The sequence below is a fragment of the Bombina bombina genome, chromosome 5 (genome assembly GCF_027579735.1).
Source record: "Bombina bombina isolate aBomBom1 chromosome 5, aBomBom1.pri, whole genome shotgun sequence".
NCBI classification, from domain to species: Eukaryota; Metazoa; Chordata; class Amphibia; order Anura; family Bombinatoridae; genus Bombina; species Bombina bombina.
In genome coordinates this window covers 749,317,625-749,338,238 of record NC_069503.1, presented here as the reverse complement: position 1 = coordinate 749,338,238, position 20,614 = coordinate 749,317,625, and the positions used below count along the sequence as shown (strand labels likewise).

The following is a 20,614-nucleotide window of genomic DNA, read 5'->3' as shown; positions in this document are numbered from 1 at the left end:
TCGAATCGCTTCTGAAGTTCAATTATTTCATCTCTGAGAGCTTACCTACGCGACCTGACGCAGCAGAGTGCTCAGAGATGAAAAGGCAGAACACACTGAGCGCGCACAGCTGCATCTACATGCTGCGCACTGCTCCGCTTGCAGTGCGTCACAGCCTTTAGAAGGAATGTATTGTTTAAAAACAATACTTCCCTTATATAAGATCAAGGATTCATCGACCGATATGTTCTGGCCTGGAGTATAGTACTCTTGAAATCTTGCCAATAAATGGTCAAGAACAGGCCTTATTTTAAACAATCGGTCATGTTCTGGGTTGTTCCGTGGCAGAGCATTTGCATTATTATTATAATGCAAAAACTTGAGCAGTAACATATATCTGTCCCTGCTCATTGTAGCAAGGAATATAGGGGTCATCTGAGTAGACTGCTTTGACCAATATGAGGCTATGCTTGGCTTTTGCACAATCCCCATTAGCAGAGTGAGGCCCCAGAATTTCTTCATCTCTTGCAAATTGGTCGCAGTCCATCAATGTGCTCTGGCATGGCGGCTCAATTCTGCACCAGTATTTTGAAAAAATTGCTCAGCATACAGATTTGTCTGCTGAACAATAAATTCTAAGAACTCATCATCCACAAACAACTGAAAGTAGTTGATGGGTTCAAAATTTGCAGTGCCCACCAAGAGGCCAGAATTGCCAGTAAATTGAGGCAACACTGGCTGAACCATATTAGGGGAGGTCCAGTTGTAGCTTGGAACAGGCCTGCCCATGACTCCCACAGTATGCTGTGCGGCCACTGTGGATGTTGTTGCAACATCCTCCATGCCCCTGACTCCCACAGTATGCTGTGTGGCCACTGCAGATGTTGTTACAACATCCCCTATGCCCATGACGCCCACAGTATGCTGTGGGGCCACTGCGGATGTTGTTGCCATCCCTCTGCCATGGGAACTGACAGCTCTGAACTGTCTGCGGCCACGCCTTGGCTCAGTTGGTTCATCTTTCTTACTTGAACTGTCACTATATGATGACAGCCCAGGGAAAAAGTCGCTGTCAGAATTTTCTGCAGCAGATGTGTCATCAGAAAAGGAATCAGAGTCTAAGTTCATAAGAATCTCAGCTGCTTCCTCAGCACTCATCAGACACTTAGCCATAATTCTCTTAACAAAAATAAAGATATTTTCAAAGAAATTATGCTGCTAGAAATAAAAGATATACATTTTACTGTAAAAAAATAAGCTTTTTGCAGCAAAAATGAAAGGATTTTAGACTATGGGGAGAGCAGAGCAAAGAGGTCAAGGTCTAAGAAATTAGCATATGAACCTCCTAGGTTTAGCTTTCAACTAAGAATACCAAAAGAACAAAGCAAAATTGGTGATAAAAATAAATTGGAAACTTGTTTAAAATTACATGCCCTATTTGAAACATGAAACTTTTTTTTGGACTTGACTGTCCCTTTAAGAAATCAGGACCTTTGTATAAGAAGATGCTTACCAGAACAAAGTCATTCTGTGGCGATGAACAGATTGAGGAGTAAGTACCTTGTGGAGTAGCAGGTCAATATTCATAAAACGGAGGAGACCCTATGTAAGTGATTAGGGTGTTTTTTATGTCTACTGGATTTTTTATTAGCCGTGGGGTTAACATTGATAAGGTTAGTTACAGAATAAAATAATTTAGGGGGTTAGAGTGATATTATCTGTTTTCTAAGTGCAGCAGTTTAGTTTTACATCTGCATTATTTGTGCTAATCCAAAAATGAAATACCAGTCAATTGTAACATGTCCTTTGTAGAGTTTAATGAATGTCTGATTTTCCAAAATCAGCAAATCAGAATGCCCTTTGTTTCGATTGATTGGTTTGAATTTTCAAACCAATCAATATAAAATTGCTTGAATCCTATGCAGCTCCTGCACAATATGAAAGCTCATTGCATTAGTGTTGTTTATGCGGTGCAACCCCAATTAACCCTTTTAATGACTGATGTTGTACAGGATACAGTCGGCTAGATTTAGAGTTTGGCGGTAGCCGTCAAAACCAGCGTTAGAGGCTCCTAACGCTGGTTTTGGGCTACCGCTGGTATTTAGAGTCAGTCAGGAAAGGGTCTAACGCTCACTTTGTAGCCGCGACTTTTCCATACCGCAGACCCCCCTACGCCATTTGGGTATCCTATCTTTTCAATGGGATCTTTCTAACGCCGGTATTTAGAGTCGTGGCTGAAATGAGCGTTAGAAATCTAACGACAAAACTCCAGCCGCAGAAAAAAAGTCAGTAGTTAAGAGCTTTCTGGGCTAACGCCGGTTTATAAAGCTCTTAACTACTGTGCTCTAAAGTACACTAACACCCATAAACTACCTATGTACCCTAAACCGAGGCCCCCCACATCGGCGCCACTCTATTAAAAAATGTTAACCCCTAATCTGCTGACCGCACACCGCCGCCACCTACGTTATCCCTATGTACCCCTAATCTGCTGCCCCTAATACCGCCGACCCCTATATTATATTTATTAACCCCTAATCTGCCGCCCCCACTATCGCTGACCCCTGCATATTATTATTAACCCCTAATCTGCCTCTCCGTAAACCGCCGCAACCTACGTTATCCCTATGTACCCCTAATCTGCTGCCCCTAACACCGCCGACCCCTATATTATATTTATTAACCCCTAATCTGCTGCCCCCAACGTTGCCGCCACCTACCTACAATAATTAACCCCTAATCTGCCGACCGGATCTCACCGCTACTCTAATAAATGTATTAACCCTTAAAGCTAAGTCTAACCCTAACACTAACACCCCCCTAAGTTAAATATAATTTAAATCTAACAAAATAAATGAACTCTTATTAAATAAATTATTCCTATTTAAATCTAAATACTTACCTGTAAAATAAACCCTAATGTAGCTACAATATAAATTATAATTATATTGTAGCTATTTTAGGATTAATATTTATTTTACAGGCAACTTTGTAATTATATTAAATAGGTACAATTGCTGTGAGTATAATTTATTCTGCTGGCTGTATTTACTTACACCAAGATTAGGAGTTTTGCGGTAACAGGGGTGCGTTGCTAAAGAGCATTTTTTTTTCAACGCTCCCTTAAGACAACGCTGGTGTTACGGGTTTTTTTAAACCCGGCGTTAGCCGCAAAAAGGTGAGCATAGAGCAAAATTTAGCTCCACATCTCACCTCAATACCAGCGTTGCTTACGGTATCGGTGAGCTGAAAAAAAAACTAACACCTTCAAAAAAGCAGCGTTCAGATCTTAACGCAGCCCCATTGATTCCTATGGGGAAATAAAAGTTATGTCTAAACCTAGCACCCTAACATGAACCCCAAGTCTAAACACCCCTAATCTTACACTTATTAACCCTTAATCTGCCAACCCCGATATCGTCGCCACCTGCATTATATTATTAACCCCTAATCTGCCGCTCCGGACACCGCCGCCACCTACATTATACTTATGAACCCCTAATCTGTCGCCCCCAACACCCCCGACACCTACATTATATTTATTAACCCCTAATCTGCCGCTCCCACCGTCGCCGCAACTATATTAAATGTATTAACCCCTAAACCTAAGTCTAAACCTAAGTCTAACAACCCCCTAACTTAAATATAATTAAAATAAAACAAAATAAAATTACTACAATTAAATAAATTAATCCTATTAAAAACTGAATGCTTACCTATAAAATAAACCCTAAGCTAGCTACAATATAACTAATAGTTACATTGCAGCTACCTTAGGGTTTATATTTATTTTACAGGCAACTTTGTATTTATTTTAACTAGGTACAATAGTTATTAAATAGTTATTAACTATTTAATAACTACCTAGTTAAAATAAGTACAAATTTACCTGTAAAATAAATCCTAACCTAAATTACAATTACACTACACTATTATTAAATTAATTACATAAACTAACTACAATTAAATACAATAAAATAAAATAAACTAAAGTACAAAAAAACAAACACTAAATTACAGAAAATAAAAAAATAATTACAAGAATATTAAATTAATTACACCTTATCTAATCCCCCTAATAAAATAAAAAAGCCCCCCAAAATAATAAAATTCCCTACCCTATACTAAATTACAAATAGCCCTTTAAAGGGCTTTTTGCGGGTCGTTGCCCCAAAGTAATCAGCTCTTTTACCTGTAAAAAAAATACAATACCCCCTCACATTAAAACCCACCACCCAAACCCAACCCTACTCTAAAACCCACCCAAAAGATCACCCTACCTTGAGCTGTCTTCACCCAGCCGGGCACAAGTGGTCCTCCAGAGGGGCAGAAGTCTTCATCCTATCCGGGCAGAAGAGGATCTCCAGATGGGAAGAAGGCTTCATCCAAGCGGCATCTTCAATCTTCATCCATCCGGAGCGGAGCAGGTCCATCTTCAATCCAGCCGACGAGGAGCATCCTCTTCAAATGAAGTTCAAGCGAAGAATGAAGGTTCCTTTAAATTACGTCATTCAAGATGGCGTCCCTTGAATTCCGATTGGCTGATAGGATTCTATCAGCCAATCGGAATTAAGGTAGGAAAAATCCTATTGGCTGATGCAATCAGCCAATAGAATTGAGCTTGCATTCTATTGGCTGATTGGAACAGCCAATAGAATGCGTGCTCAATCCTATTGGCTGATTGGATCAGCCAATAGGATTGAATATGGACCCGCTCCGGATGGATGAAGATAGAAGATGCCACCTGGATGAAGCCTTCTGCTTGTCTGGAGGTCCTCTTCTGCCCGGATAGGATGAAGACTTCTGCCCCTCTGGAGGACCACTTGTGCCTGGCTGGGTGAAGACGGCTCAAGGTAGGCTGATCTTCAAGGGGGTAGTGTTAGGTTTTATTAAGGGGGATTGGGTGGGTTTTAGAGTAGGGTTGGGTGTGTGGGTGGTGGGTTTTAATGTGGGGGGGGTATTGTATTTTTTTTTACAGGTAAAAGAACTGATTACTTTGGGGCAATGCCCCGCAAAAGGCCCTTTTAAGATCTATTTGTAAATGGGTTAATATATTTATTAAGGTGGCGGCGATGTCCGGTTGGCAGATTAGGGGTTAAACTTTTAATTTAAGTGTTTCCGATGTGGGGGGGAGGCTCGGTTTAGGAGTTAATAGGTAGTTTATGGGTGTTAGTGTACATTTTAGCACTTTAGTTAAGAGTTTTATGTTACGGCGTTAGCCCATAAAACTCTTAACTACTGATTTTTAAATGCGGTAGGGGTCTTGACAGGAGAGGGTCTACCGATCACTTCTTCCAAGACTCGTAATACCGGCATTAGGCAAGTACCATTGAAAAGATAGGATACGCAATTGACGTAAGGGGATTTGCGGTAAGCTCGAGTTGCGGAAGAAAAGTGAGCGGTAGACCTGTACCTGCCATACTCGTAATACCAGCGGGCGCTAAAAGCAGTGTTGGGACCTCTCAACGCTGATTTTTAAGGCTAACGCAAGATTCGTAATCTAGCCAATAGTTTCTCAATAGCATATACCTAGGTAAAGAAACTTTTAGTATAGATAGGAAAACTACTGGCTAAATCAGCTGTTTCAAATGCCAATATAAAGGCAAAGGTGATATTTGTAAACAATTGAATACACTCCAGCAGGTAAAATGGGTAATTGGAAACAAATTAAAGGAGAGAAAGTTTTTGGGTAAACTGTCCTTTTAAGGACATGCATTGTACCCTGTGTCCTGGGCGAGACTTTTTCTGCATGCCTCAGGAGTAGGGGGTCACCTCAGGCTAGCAATTGTAGAGCCTGGGTGTCCCTGTGGTTACATGCCTGTCAGTTGGTTGCCTCCATTCTATGCTCTTTTAATACATCTTAATAGACCAAGTCTAAGAACCTTTACTTACTGTTCTGTTTCAATCCATTAGAAGAGAATTAACTTCTTTAATCATATGTGCTGTGTTCATTTGGTATCCTTTGTTTGTTTAAAATGTTATGAACAAAATTAATATTTTCTTTGCACTAGAAAGTCACTTTAAAGGGACATAAAACACTCAATACATTCTAGATATAATGTAATATTCAAAGTTAAAGTAAGCTTAGGAATAATATGCCAATGCATTTTTGAAAACTATTGGGTTGATCCTTTAGAAAATCTTATCAAAAAATAGAATTTAATGGTGAATTTTATAGAAAAAAATAATCATATAAACTTTTCTAAAGGATGACTAATGACTATATTAATTTTTTTTTTAAATATAACAAAGGGTAAAGGTATATTTTTGTAACATTAGTTCCTAATTTTTTTAAAGGGACAGTCTAGACAAAATGAAACTTTAATGATTCAGATAGAGCATGTAATTTTAAACAACTTTACAATTTACTTTTATCATCAAATTTGCTTTGTTATCTTGGTATTCTTAGTTGAAAGCTAAACCTAGGTAGGCTCATGTGCTATTTTCTAAGCCCTTGAAGGTCACATCTTATCTGAATGCATTAGACAGTTTTTCAGCCCGTGGAGTGAGCACTGATTGGGTAAAATGCAAGTCTGTCAAAAGAACTGAAATAAGGGAGCAGTCTGCAGAGGCTTAGATACAATGTTATCACAGAGGTAAAACATGTATTATTATAACTGTTGGTTATGCAAAACTGGAGAATGGGTAATAAAGGGATTATCTATCTTTTAAAACAATAAATATTAGAGTAGACTGTCCCTTTAAAAGCGTGTTATTGTAGCTCCCTTTTTTTGACAATTAGGAACAATTTTAAATAAATCAAAACTCTCACAGGGTTTAGTTCATAACTATCCTTTGAAGTTTTGTGAAACGTTTGTGTGATTATATGTTTCCATGGTAAACATGTGTATTGTAAACTTAATCTTCCTCACTTATTGGATTATTTGATTTCATTACTACTATGAACATTTTTAATATAAAGACAAACAATTCTATTACATACATTCTGCACTTGTGTGGGCCCTTTACCGGTACGCAATATATTTAATAATTTGTTACATTATGGGTTCATACGTGTAATATTGTAATTGGGAATAGTAACATGGCTTAGACTCTAAAACCGTATGACCAGATTTATCTACATGGATTTGTTAAAAAATGGTGATCCACTTCTCACATAAAATACAATCTACCCAGGAGTATGTTTTAGTTCAAAGATTAAACAAAATAATCATAAGGGGAAGTTTAAGAACAAGGAGGAAGTATCTATGTATTTTTTTTTTCAGTCTCAATGTTCAGAAGCAATTAGAATCATAAATGAATGCCTTGCAATATATTCATACCAAGGTCAGTGTCATACAGTGTCATAGACCTTTATTATTTTCTATGACATACAATGTCATAGACCTTTATTATTTTCAAATGTATTGTATATACCTCTATGTAAAACCTGCCTGTCTAAAGTGTAGCTATATCCTCAGTGTTTGGCTGACTCTTATATGATATAAATTTGTTGTGAGAAACAAATTTAACATAGATAGGTGGGCCACAGTCAGGTAACCATCAGAGTACTCTTTTGTATTACCATATAAATAGCAGAATGGTATTATTGTAACTGGGGTATGTGTGTTGTGTGTACAGTTTTACCCTGAGAAATGTCTGTGTCATCTATCATATAGGTCTGTGTCATCTATCATATAGGTCTGTGTCATCTGTCATAGAGTGGCTGTGCATTGTAAACTATATTAGAGCAGCATAAAGCACAGAGAGTCACTTTGCAGAGCAATAATGTTGTTTTGTGTCCCTTGAAAATGACTGTCACACAATGATTGCACATTTATTTATATTTTATGTTGCTATTTCAGCTCCAAAAATAAATTTTATGTAGCTATTTCCACACCAAAAATAAAATTTAAAATTGTATGTTGCTATTTCAAAACCAACTATAACAGCTAGATGTGTTAGCATACATTTTCAATGTAAAAATTGGAAAAAAATGTTGCTATTTCAGCTCCAAAAATAAATTCCATGTTGCTATTTAAAAAACAAAAATAAAATTTTAAATTGTATGTTGTTATTTCAAAACCAATTCTAACAGCTAGATGTGTTAGCATACATTTTCAATGTAAAAATTGGAAAAAAATGTTGCTATTTCAGCTCCAAAAATAAATTCCATGTTGCTATTTAAAAAACAAAAATAAAATTTTAAATTGTATGTTGTTATTTCAAAACCAATTCTAACAGCTAGATGTGTTAGCATACATTTTCAATGTAAAAATTGGAAAAAAATGTTGCTATTTCAGCTCCAAAAATAAATTCCATGTTGCTATTTAAAAAACAAAAATAAAATTTTAAATTGTATGTTGTTATTTCAAAACCAATTCTAACAGCTAGATGCGTTGGCATACATTTGAGTTGGTGTTGAAATCACAACATACAATTTAAAATGTCATTATTGGTGTTCAAATTTATTTTTGGAGTTGGAATAGCAACATAAAATTTGTTTACATTGCAAATGTATGCCAACACATCTAGCTGTTAGAATTGGTTGGTGTTGAAATAACAACATACAATTGAAACATTTATTTTTGATGTTGAAATAGCAACATAATTTTTTTTTCAATTATTCAACATTTACATTGCCAATGTATGCCAACGCATCTAGCTGTTAGAGTTGGTGTTGAAATAGCAACATAGCATTTAAAATGTAGTTTTGGTATTGAAATGGCAACATCAAATTTATTTTTGGAGTTGGAATAGCAACATCAAATTTGTTTACATTGCAAATGTATGCCAACACATCTAGCTGTTAGAATTTATACAATGCTCTAATCTTGGTTTTATTTCTGATTTTGGTTTTATTTCAGTTTTATTTCACACTATATTATCATCAAAATTCATAATTGTTTTCTATAACCCCTGTTTGTGTATTCAGCCACAATCTCCAAGCAACAAACAGGAGTTATAGAAAACAATTATGAATTTTGATGGTAATATTTTTTTTAGTACTGATAATTTGGTTATTTTATTTATAAATAATCACCCATACAATTACACAGAAAATACAATTGTTTTCTATACCCCCTGCTTGTTGCTTGGAGATTGTGGCTGTATACAGAATAACCATTTCTAAGGGAAATGATTTGCATATCATTAGATAAGTGGTTTGGATACACTGTGGGGTGTGGTAAAGTAGCATGGATGTACAGCCCTTTTGCTTGGGTGTTCCACAATCTTCAAGCTGCAACTACAAGCAGTGTTACAAAAGGTAAATTTATACTGAATTTTACAAAATGTATTCATCAGTATACATTTTTATAGTCATGACAACTGCACAATTGTAGATACTGGAGTTTATTTTACTGAGTGTACTGGTCCTTTAAGGACTTTATTAAGCTTGTTAAAGAAAATGTACTATTTTCTTAAAATGTAACTTGATCTGTAACAATAACTGGTTGAAATTAGCAAGTTAAAAAGCCACTAATTTATTTGCTATTTGAAATGATTTAGTTTCTGTTAATGCATTATTATACTGAAATATTACAGTGCTTCTTTTTATTTTTAGTTTCATTTTTAATGACATCATATATTGTTTTCTAAATGTTTTTAAGCTATATCATTTTATTGGTCTCAAAAGATACAATGATTTATGTACACTGACTGCACTTTCATCTAAGAACTTGCAACCTGATTTATTTTGAATGAGGACTATATTTTAAAGCTTTTTGTTTAATCTGGTTTACATTTTACACTGGTCCTATCTCTGTCTGTCAGAGAGACCTCTGTCTATTTGTCTAACAAAATGTAAAACCTTTTTATTTTTTTACATTGGATCCATCTATCTGTCAATTAACTAAAGGGAATTGCTGTTCCTTCTTTTCTTTGAACTGTTACTTTGTTTCAAAAATGTCAAAAGTATTTTGATTTATTTTTATTTGATTTTTTTTTTAAATCTCACTGAATGCGGCTGGGACAAATCTGTCAGAAATTTCTCATAAATGTAGCAGTTATAAAAAACACACAAAAGCCAATGTGCTAAGACTAATGTGATTGACAGGACAGTATTCAAAATATAGTGAGCATTGGGTGTGCACGTTTTTGTATGTTTTGCATAATCTCTTGGTTATTCACCTGTCGGTTTGTCTGTCTGTCATTTAGCCTTCATTGATTTAAACAATAGTTTGTTATTTAATTGTAAAAACATAAGAAAGGTAAATATTCCTCTCTACATAAACCTGTAACAAAGTAAATGAATACAATTAATCTAGCAAATATGTGATTATGAAATGTTACCATTGAAAACAGGGTGTTAATTGTTTTGGGAGTGCAGCAAATGTGGGTGACTTGCGCACTGATGGGCAGCAGATTTTAAATATTTATGTATGTGAATATATACATATGTATTTATGTGTTTGTGTGTGTGTATATATATATAGGCATAAATATTTATGTATGTGAATATATACATATGTATTTATGTGTTTGTGTGTGTATATATATATATATAGGCATAAATATTTATGTATGTGAATATATACATATGTATTTATGTGTTTGTGTGTGTGTATATATATATATATAGGCATAAATATTTATGTATGTGAATATATACATATGTATTTATGTGTTTGTGTGTGTGTATATATATATATATAGGCATAAATATTTATGTATGTGAATATATACATATGTATTTATGTGTTTGTGTGTGTGTATATATATATATATATAGGCATAAATATTTATGTATGTGAATATATACATATGTATTTATGTGTTTGTGTGTGTGTATATATATATATATAGGCATAAATATTTATGTATGTGAATATATACATATGTATTTATGTGTTTGTGTGTGTGTATATATATATATATAGGCATAAATATTTATGTATGTGAATATATACATATGTATTTATGTGTTTGTGTGTGTGTATATATATATATATATATAGGCATAAATATTTATGTATGTGAATATATACATATGTATTTATGTGTTTGTGTATGTGTATATATATATATATATATAGGCATAAATATTTATGTATGTGAATATATACATATGTATTTATGTGTTTGTGTGTGTGTATATATATATATATATAGGCATAAATATTTATGTATGTGAATATATACATATGTATTTATGTGTTTGTGTATGTGTATATATATATATATATATATATAGGCATAAATATTTATGTATGTGAATATATACATATGTATTTATGTGTTTGTGTGTGTATATATATATATATATATATAGGCATAAATATATTTGTATATAAGCATATACATATATATTTATAGAGAACACACAGTTCTCCATAGACCACGATTTAATAAAGGTCCTTTGACAAAGTCGGCAACGGCCAAACAGGTTAGGGGATCTTTAGGGATCTGGTGAGGAGTCATACTTAATATTCACTTGAACTTTCTTGCTGAGTTATATGGCATTTGGAGATATATGGTGCATTAAGCACGTTGATATTAATTCTCTTATAGAGTGGGTTGAGTTACCTTGGACGGGGTAGCAATATCTCATATTGATCAGTTTAAGAGTGGCATAGTTTTGATTAGGTGATCGGTTATTAGATAGCTCTCATTTCAAGGCCCTTTTTACTTTTAACATTCTAGGGACAATTTGTTAATTGAATATAACCGTAATGTAAATCTCAGCAGTTGCTAACTAATACAGAGCTGCACTGGCTAAGTAACATATTCAGTTGGGATACATAAGCAGCAATAGGTAAAGCGAATATATATTAATGAAACATATGATTTATTATTGCCAATGCTGCAATATCCTAGTTAGCTGTTTATATTGCTTTAACTAGATTAAGCAACTTGTGACTTTATGGAGTTGAATTGTGATGTCTATATTCTGATATAATATCGCCGCTCATACTAAGAAGCTGGTATTTTTGATTCATCAAACATAAGTAGTTGAAACAGAGCAGTGAATGTCTGTAACGTTGTATCCACTGGGTATTTCCCCAAAAGTGAACAGAAACACAACATTTCTGTAACCCTTTACAAGCTTGCCACCCAATGTCTAATAAAGCCCAAACATAATATTGTGCCTTCTATTTGTCAGCTATCCAGTAGCAACACCATTACCTTTTACAATATATTGTCATATAAATTATATATAGATATATACCCAGCAAGTAATGAAATGCAAGTAGTCTCTCCCACATGTGTTTTTAAATGTTTTTCCCATGTTGATTTTACAATGGCTTTCTAAATAAAAGTTAAGTTTTATATGTGTAGCCACAGTATTCCTCTGCATACTGAGTTGCTAAAATAAATCATTTCAATTTAATTATAGTTAACTGACTCTTGAGTGCTATTTAGTGTGTTATTTCTTGGTGGGGTCTTTAACCCTCTTTTGTTTGTATAACTATTTGTAACCTAAATAAAAATATATTTAAATGGTACATTATGTTCACAACATATTAAGGTCAAGATTAGAAGTAGAGCTTCAAAATGCAAGTAAATGTAATGCTAATAATGCTTGTGAGCAATGCATATATTTTTTACATTTTATTATTATTAATAATCATTTGTTTTACGTTTATTAAGCCAGTTCATTATTTTATTTATATAGCATATTAGTGTGTACTTGAGTGCACAATAGCAAGAGTTTATAACAATTTCTCAAGTGTCAAATGTACAAGTGGCATTTCAGATTCAATGTGCGCACAAAACCTAATCAGCGCGCATAAAGATTGTGCTACTAACACTTCCTATTTAAGGTATAGGGAACACTATATAAAGTTAGTAGAATTTGGTTATACATTTCAACCACAACTTGTAATACCTGATAGAGCATTATTGTTTGTTCAAAGCTTAATGCAAAATAACATACCGCGCCCTTTCAACTACAATTGTTCATCAATTCCCCAGGGCAGAGTTCTTTCTATAAAACAGACAGATTATTGGATTTAAAAAAAAAAATCTAGACTGTCATGTGAAAAGCCATACAGGGGGCAAACATGTTTTAGCGAGAGCTGGCTGCTTTGAGTAGCAATGCCCTGTATTATGTCAGCTTGTACAAGTCAGTACATTTTTTATAATGTTTGTTTAGTTGTGTTTTGTTAGGGTAAGAAAAACTTGATGTATTTTACTGTGGGCTAGATTACAAGTGAGGTGCTGCCTTAATGTGCACCAGTAAAGGGGCAAATGTGTCCGTTTGCAGGCGCACATTCAATAACCAGCCATGACAAGTGGCTGGTTATTGAATGTGCGCCTGCAAACGGACACATTTGCCCCTTTACTGGTGCACATTAAGGCAGCACCTCACTTGTAATCTAGCCCACAGTAAAATACATCAAATACATTTTCAATTTGCGCAATTAACTAGGTCAGCCTTCTAGTGAGAGGAAACACATGAGGTAATTGAGGTTTTCATTTTAAAAAAATGTGTGTTTTTCAATTCTCAGACATTTAAATTACACACTGCAGACTTCATAAGTCTAATCCTTATACATTTGGGGTAGTCAGATAATGTGCTGCAAAATAATACAGCTTAGGCTACCAAAATGGCAGTTGCACGGCATGTTTACACCAATAACAAATCCGGCAGGGCCAGTGCAAGATTGTTGGCTATTCCTTAAACAAATCCAATAAATTAACCTTACTGATTTTTTTCATTAAATATTTTAGCAACATGATTAAAAACAAAAGCTATATCAGGATTTATTTAATTGAACTAAATGAACTAAGTCCCTGAAAGTAACAGGGAGTTACATATTAGTCCATCCAAAAATTCATTCCATGAAATATAAATTTAACCACCTATACAATCCATGAACTTTTCCATAGTCAGAGTTAGAAAATGTCATATTTTAATTATTTTAGGTATTGATTAGCTTGTTGAAAAACACCTGTTGTACCCATTTCTTTTTCACATAAAAAACCCACAAACCCTTGCGGCTTGCTTAAAGAGACACAGAAGTCTAAAATAAAGTTTCATGATTTATATAGAGTATACCATTTTAAAAATATTTTAATTACAGGTATTGTTTCTTTCTGATTATGTTGATAACTCTATTAAACTATTCGTACCTACTTTAAAATTCCCAAAATACACTATGGAGAATTAAAATAAAGTAAAATGGCAAACAAAATATAAATGGGTTACATTGGATGTTATAGTATCATACACTATCAGACACTAGTGTTCTTGAAATATGCATTTGTTCTTAAACTAATTTAAAAATTAAAATAAAAAAATCTGTCATTTTGTAAGAAATAACTAATGGGAGATTTAATGGATGACTGAATAAACAAACGTGATGACTAAAATTCATTCAACACAACATTTGTTTTTTGTTCATGCAACCACAGTTTCCGTGGCATTAACCTTTCACAGTTCCTGTGTCAAATGCATGGATATTTTTCTTATTTAAAGATAAAATACTTTTGTATTTATTTATATTTCACTACTCTAACTAGCTGTGGTTTATAAAAAGAAAACAATTGTCCAATTCATTACATTATCAAAATGTGCACAGTCTTACTGAGCATGTGCAAGAATTTACAGTATAAAAGTAAATACATTTTGAGATTGGCTGATGGCTGTCATGAGATGCAAAGGAAAGGAAAATGTAACTAACTTTGACATATTCTGAAAAAATAATTTCTACTCATTTGAAATTAAGACTTGGAGCTTGATGCCCCTGTTTCCGTGCGCTCGCCAGAAACAGCAGTTATGATGCAGCGGTCTAAAGAAAGCTGCTCCATAACTGGTCCGCTGCCTCTGAGGTTGCAGTCTGCAATCCGCCCGATTCTAAATGATCAGGCTGATTTACACCCCCTGCTAGCGGCCAACTGGCCGCGAATCTGAAGGGGGCGGCATTGCACAAGCAGTTCTGGTGGACTGCTTGTGTAATGTTAAATGGCGACAGCATATGTTGTCGGCATTCACATGATACGCTACAGCGTATAGCTGTATAGCTGCTGAACTAGCAGCTGAACTAACCTCCTGCAATAGCTGAGTAATTATCTGTGATTCATATGTATAAAAATACTGATTCAGAGAAGTTTCGCTGGAAGTTGCGCTCTCCCTGAGCGTCCTCTCAGTCTCACGTACCCAGCACTATAGAGAGTGGGCGGGACACACACCCCCTTTAAGGATCCTCTTCATTGGCTGCAACTCCAAGCGTGTCTGCCACACACGCATACAGCAAATGTAGAGAGTCAAATAGGAGATTGCGCTCGATGAGCCCGAGGAAAAATCCAAGTAAAGTAAGCCCAGGCAGGAGGTTTGTAAAAAACAAAAATTTATTAGAACAAATGTTAAAAATTAGAAGTAAGGACCAAGTACAAAAGTCCTGTAAAGAAGCCAGCAGTGACTCAGAGCAGTCAGGTTAGTGAACTGATCCTCCTGCAGACATGTTTCGTGCGCATGCGCACTTGTTCACTGCTTACCTGAGGATCAGTTCAGGCTCCTATTAAAGGCTAAAATTAACACACAATTAACAATTACTAAACCTGATTGGCTACCTAAAACCACATGCCATAATAGTAGTACATCCTGTCTGACATTACATTAGAGAAGAACATCTTATGCTAATTCTATGCATTATGCTGGCCAAATAACAGAAGATAATTATAGGCAAATAATATGTTACTCTTATACACCAATCTATAGTTACAATTTACAAATACTATAGTTCTATTTAGTACTACATTTTTATCCCCAAACAAAGATGGTAAGAGATTGAAACTACTTATTGGGACAAGTGATCTAGTATATTAATTATAGCTGTGTATTATATTAATTCTCTCTATTTTTTAAAGTGAAAAAGGGTTGAAGATAATTTTTAAAGGCTATAAGTGATTAATTTGGATTATGAATATTCATACTCTAATCACCAAAATTTTAGCAATGCTTACAAGATACATATCTAAGTGCAAACCTTGTGAATGCATGTTATATCTATGTATTTTCTGCTGCTCATTTAAATAAAAAATCATTTAAATAGAGGAAACCCTAGGCTAATCACTGTTTTAGCCTTTCAATCAAAGATAGAAAAGAGTGAAAGAACACAGACATATGAAGGCTAGTAATCTATTAGTATGATCTATAGACTCAAAGCATATGTCCAAATGGCATATTATTTAGATAAATACATCAAGATCACGTCTGATGTTTAACCCTTCAGGTTCACTTTTCTGAAGGGTGAACATCCAAAAAATTTCCTTTTTATTAAGTAAAGTTTCCCTATTGCCTCCTCTCTTCCATTTTGGGATGTGCTCAATTCCTTGTATTTTTAAAGATGAAACATCTGAATTATGATTTATTTTAAAATGTCTAGATACAGGGGTATCATCTCTTCATCATCTATTGACCTCAGATGCTGCAAAAATCTATCTTTCAAACAAGAGATTGGGATACAAAACAAGATCACAAAAAGAAATGAAGAAATATGCCTAAAAGATAATAGTGTTGTTAATTTGTCTTCTGAAGTTTTAACTTCTAGTCAAGTAAATGTATTGTCTAAAGGACTAAATTGTGTGCCTTCTAACCATTTTAATGTCTTTGAGACTATCCTAGACATTAATAGGTTTACCAGAAAAATTACTCTGCAAAAGCATTTTTTCAGAAAAGAGGGGGAGGTAGAAAATGAAGCAGACCTGAGTATTGAGTATGATGCAGCAATACATAATGTAGGTCCTGTAAGTGATCTTAATTTCTCCGAATTAAACACCCTAAGGGATTTAAATAAACTGTTGCAAGAAGGGAATGATACTTACAATGAGGGATTAAAAGAAAGTGATATCTCTTTAAAACATATAAAAAAACAAAAGTACATTTTACCCTTATAAAGCAAGATCAAAAGTGATAGATATTTTCCAAAAAACGGTAGAAATTAGATTAAGAGATCTAGATCAGCAAGTGTCCAAAACAAGACAAACAAAACACACTAACCTAACACAAAAGGAAAAAGTGGCCCTACGAGAATTGTCTCAAATGGACAATATTGTAGTTAGGCCATCATACAAGGGTGGCAATGTAGTCGTTCTAAATAAGGACGACTACATTGCTGAGGCATACAGGCAGTTGAATCAAAAAGATGTTCATCTCAAGTTGAAAGATAATCCAACTGATAAGTTTCAGAGAGAAATTACCAAAATTATAAAATATGCACGTCACAATAACATCATCTCGCAGTCAGTTGAGGAAAAATTGTTAGGTTCTCACCCTATCACACCTATTTTCCATCATTTTCCAAAACTGCATAAAAACTCCCAATCTCCTCCCGGCAGACCTATTATTGCTGGAATAGGGTCTCTAAATGAAGCCCTATCCGAGCTTGTTGATACTTTTTTGCAGCCCTTAGTTGTCCAGCTGCCAAGCTATACACAGGACACTACCTCATTTGTAAATAAAATTGACAAAATTGAATGGAAGGCCAACTACAGATTAATGGTTATTGATGTCACATCTATATACATCTATAAACCATTCGAAAGGTCTCAATGCCATAGAGTTCTTCATTAACTCTGCCTGTGAATTCGAGGAAGCAACTAAAGTTTTCTTACTCAATGCAGTTGAGTATCTTCTAACTCACAATTTTTTTATGTTTCAGACAGATTACTATCTCCAGAGACGTGGGAAAATTTGCCCCCTCCTACGCCAACCTTTTTATGGGTTGGTAGGAGCTGTTCCACGTCTTTGGAGATAAGAATCCACTAAGGGACATTATAATCCATTATTACTGCTACATAGATGATCTGTTTTTTAACTTGGAATGTGATGAAAATCAAGCAGATCACTTCTGCAGATATCTCAACTGCAATGAACTAGGCATAGAATTCACAGGCATGCATAGTGCTAGTAGTGTTAACTTTCTGGACTTAACTGTCCAGGGGGGAGACATAGGATCATTTATCCAAACCAGGATGTATAGGAAAGAAACAGCAGGCAATACGCTGTTAAAGTTTGACTCATGCCATCCACGGCTTGTTTTGCGAGGTATACCCAAAGGGGAGTATACCCGCATTAAAAGAAATTGCACAACAGAGGAAGAATATCAAAAGCAGGCCAGAGAAGCAACAGACAGATTTCAACAGAGAGGGTATAAGGAGAACTTACTATTAAAAGCAAAGGCAAGTGTTGATTAAATTCCCAGAGAAGAATTGTTACAATATAGACCGAAAAAAATGAATATTAAAAGTGCAGAACCAGACAAGATTAAATGTATCACCACTTTTAGTGTTGAATACAATAAGATCTGTGACATCATTAGGGAATCTCTTCCTATTTTATACTCTGACCCTACCATCAAATACATTTTGAAACCAGGATGTGACTTTATCCCCAAGAGAGCTAAGACCCCAGCCAACTATCTTTCTCCATCTGATGTTAAAACCAAAACTAACAAATGTTGGCTGAAACAAAGACAGGGATGTTTCAAATGTAGACACCCTATCTGCAAAACATGTAGTTTTGTGCATGAAGGTAATAAATTTGTTTCTAGCACAACAGATAAAGAATATGACATCAGGTACTACATAAATTGTGCAACAACTCATGTTGTTTATCTGCTTACCTGTGATATTTGTAAAATACGATACACAGGTAAAACAAAAAGGTCTTTGAAAGATAGATTTTTGCAGCATCTGAGGTCAATAGATGATGAAGAGATGATACCCCTGTATCTAGACATTTTAAAATAAATCATAATTCAGATGTTTCATCTTTAAAAATACAAGGAATTGATCACATCCCAAAATGGAAGAGAGGAGGCAATAGGGAAACTTTACTTAATAAAAAGGAAATGTTTTGGATGTTCACCCTTCAGACAAGTGAACCTGAAGGGTTAAACATCAGACGTGATCTTGATGTATTTACCTAAATAATATGCCATTTGGACATATGCTTTGAGTCTATAGATCATACTAATAGATTACTAGCCTTCATATGTCTGTGTTCTTTAACTCTTTTCTATCTTTGATTCAAAGGCTAAAACAGTGATTAGACTAGGGTTTCCTCTATTTAAATGATTCTTTATTTAAATGAGCAGCAGAAAATACATAGATATAACATGCATTCGCAAGGTTTGCACTTAGATGTGTATCTTGTAAGCATTGCTAAAATTTTGGTGATTAGAGTCTGAATATTCATAATCCAAATTAATCACTTATAGCCTTTAAAAATTATCTTCAACCCTTTTTCACTTTAAAAAATAGAGAGAATTAATATAATACACAGCTATAATTAATATACTAGATCACTTGTCCCAATAAGTAGTTTCTATCTCTTACCATCATTGTTTGGGGATAAAAATGTAGTACTAAATAGATCTATAGTATTTGTAAATTGTAACTATAGATTGGTGTATAAGAGTAACATATTATTTGCCTATAATTATCCTCTGTTATTTGGCCAGCATAATGCATAGAATTAACATAAGATGTTCTTCTCTAATGTAATGTCAGACAGGATGTATTACTATTATGTCATGTGGTTTTAGGTAGCCAATCAGGTTTAGTAATTGTTAATTGTGTGTTAATTTTAGCCTTTAATAGGAGCCTGAACTGATCCTCAGGTAAGCAGTGAACAAGTGCGCATGCGCACGAAACATGTCTGCAGGAGGATCAGTTCACTAACCTGACTGCTCTGAGTCACTGCTGGCTTCTTTACAGGACTTTTGTACTTGGTCCTTACTTCTAATTTTTAACATTTGTTCTAATAAATTTTTGTTTTTTACAAACCTCCTGCTTGGGCTTACTTTACTTGGATTTTTCCTCGGGCTCATCGTGCGAAATCTCCTATTTGACTCTCTATGTATAAAAATATACACATTTTTAGACTTGTGCAGCAACAAAAAAATTAGGGCTGTCCGAATCTTTCGTTACAAATATTTGGGTAAATTTGTTTCCCCGAATATTCTTCTGCTGCACTTTTAAATTTTTTGTTCTGTATTTTTTTTCTCAACTACAACAGCTTACAGATTTATTATTATTATTATTATCGGTTATTTGTAGAGCACCAACAGATTCCGCAGCGCTATTAACAAAGGCGGAGTACAAAAAAAAACAGTTATAGGGATCAAATGGGTAGAGGGCCCTGCCAAGAGTTGCACTGTTGTAGTCAGCTCTTGAGAAGGTGATCAACAAACAGCTTTTACAGATAATGTAACAAGAACATTTGCAGTTATAGAAAATGGCAAAATAATAATAGAGATACAATGAAATTATCTTGAGTTTAAATATTCCTCCTATATAAATTGCATATTGTAATAATATCTCGTTTATGTAGCATAAGATAATGATATTTTTCTAATAATATTAAAATGAATTAATCCAGTCATCTAAAGCAGTGTTTTTCAACAAGTGTGCCGTGGCACACTAGTGTGCCGTGAGAGATCCTCAGGTGTGCCGCGGCAGACTGACAAAAGTGCGGGTTTGTCCCTCTTTCAAATTTTGAAATATTGGAAGGTATGTGACAGGCTCATCAGGCATCATTTACAACCATGACATTGACATTCATTCACAGACAATCATTATGATTGTTTGTGAATGAATGTCAATATGTCATGTATAGTTTGTAGGAGGCATCGCATGACAGCACAGTACATTTTTTTTCACAGCTACAGGTTGTGCAATGAAGAGGCACAAGCAGGTCTGCCCTCCATTACACAACATGCTGTGCCACCTACTGGATGAACGTGTT

The 20,614-nt window shown here is 34.6% G+C and overlaps 1 protein-coding gene across 2 annotated transcripts in view; it reads left to right on the top strand.

The window, feature by feature from the left end:
- Positions 1-9,106: 9,106 nt before the first annotated feature.
- The window catches only part of LOC128660792 (cytidine monophosphate-N-acetylneuraminic acid hydroxylase-like), a 301,003-nt gene continuing 289,495 nt past the window's right edge, over positions 9,107-20,614 (top strand). For both annotated transcript variants that reach the window (XM_053714812.1, XM_053714813.1), the window contains exon 1: positions 9,107-9,187. The gene's annotated coding sequence lies outside the window, so the exon portion shown is untranslated. The remainder of the gene's footprint in view (positions 9,188-20,614) is intronic.